This window comes from Chinchilla lanigera, unplaced genomic scaffold (genome assembly GCF_000276665.1).
Source record: "Chinchilla lanigera isolate Chin_1 unplaced genomic scaffold, ChiLan1.0 scaffold00021, whole genome shotgun sequence".
Taxonomy (NCBI): domain Eukaryota; kingdom Metazoa; phylum Chordata; class Mammalia; order Rodentia; family Chinchillidae; genus Chinchilla; species Chinchilla lanigera.
In genome coordinates, this window is record NW_004955422.1 from 50,046 (window position 1) to 51,625 (window position 1,580).

At 47.0% G+C, this 1,580-nt stretch overlaps 1 pseudogene; it reads right to left on the reverse strand.

The window, feature by feature from the left end:
* Positions 1-608, reverse strand: part of LOC102027653 — a 1,985-nt pseudogene extending 1,377 nt beyond the window's left edge.
* Positions 609-1,580: the final 972 nt, after the last annotated feature.

Genomic DNA, 1,580 nt, shown 5'->3' on the forward strand with positions numbered 1-1,580 from the left:
GGCTGGAGGATGCCTTTCTTCTTCAGGCCTCGAAGGATGGCTGCAGGAAATTTCATTTCCTTGAAGGTCTTGATGGGTGGTGGGACAGCTTCTCCTTCCACCAGCATGCAGTACTTCTTCCGTACTCGCGCGTGCCGCTCTTCAGACATGCTCAGGACGGAACGGGGTGGGGTCCAACTGGTCCTGATTGGTTCATCATATGTGATGCCCTTGGCCATCTCCTTCACTGACATCAACGCTCGGCCCTCCGCCACGCTCTCCAGGATCTTCTCTTCTTCTTTCAACTGAGTCTCCTTTGCAGACTCCTTGCGGGCTTCAGCCCTCTCTTTGAGGTACTGGTGCTGATCCAGGAGGCTGACACTGGACTGAGGGCCCAGCGGGATGTCGTCCTCATCTCCCTTGGCACGGCCAAACTCCTGCTGTTTCTTTTCGGCAGCACCCTTGCGTCTTCGCTGCAGCAGCTTCTGCAGCAGTAGTTGCCGGCGCTGTCGCAAAGGTACGTAGGGTACATATTCTTCGTTGTCCTCATCCTCGGCCTCAGAGCGGCTTCCCGCAGCATTTCTCTCATCAATGCGAGCTCGCTTTCCTTTAGGTTCGGATTCCTCCATCCTTTGCCGTACACTCTACAACCTGGATTTCATTTTTTCAAAATCGTATGTAAAAAAAGAAATTAAAACACTGTTTTAAAAGGCTTTCAAAACTCAACAATAGGAAAATGACTGACCCAATTAAAGAATAGGCAAAAGAGCTGAAAAGATGCTTCACCAAAGACAGATGGCAAATAAGCAGCATATGACGCTCAGTGTCAGGTGCTGCTAGAAGCCTGCAAATTAAAGCAAGGAGACCCCACTCCACACATCAGAGAATTAGAGCCAAAATCCAGAACACTAACACTGCTGCCACATGCTGGCTTGGAGGTGAAGCAGGAACTCTCCCTTTATTCTTGATGGAAATGCAAAGTAGCACAACCACTTGGGGGACACTTTGGTGGTCTCTTACAAAAGGAAACATACTCTTAGGTAATCTATCAATCATAATATGGATATTTACTCGAATGAACTGATCTTTGTATCTGCACAAAATCTGAACACAGGATGTTTATAGCAGGGTCATTCTTGATTGCCAATAATTTGGAAGCAAGCAAAGTTTCTTCCGAAGCTAAATGGATCAACTATGAGACATTCAGACAATGCAACAGTATTCAACATTAAAAAAAGAAGTGAGCTATCCACTCACGAAAAGAAGGGAAATTTTAAATGCACATGACTGAGTGGAAGTTAATTTCACTTGGGAGGCTGAGGCAGGAGGATTGTTGTGAATTCAAGGCCAGTGTGGGCTACAAAGTGAGCTCAAGGCCAGCCTGAACTGTGTAGCAAGACCTAGTATCAAAAGACAAAAAAAAAAATCCAGGTGGACTTCCGCTTCCAGTCAGCAGGGTTCCCTTCTCCTGAGCATGGTCACCTCAGTGGTTGCAATGAGAGTGTCAGACTTTCTCACCCCCAAGGCCATCCCCAATATGATGAAATCCAAAGGGCATCAAAAGCTACCCTGGTATTGCTAGATGTGTCAGAAGGAATGCC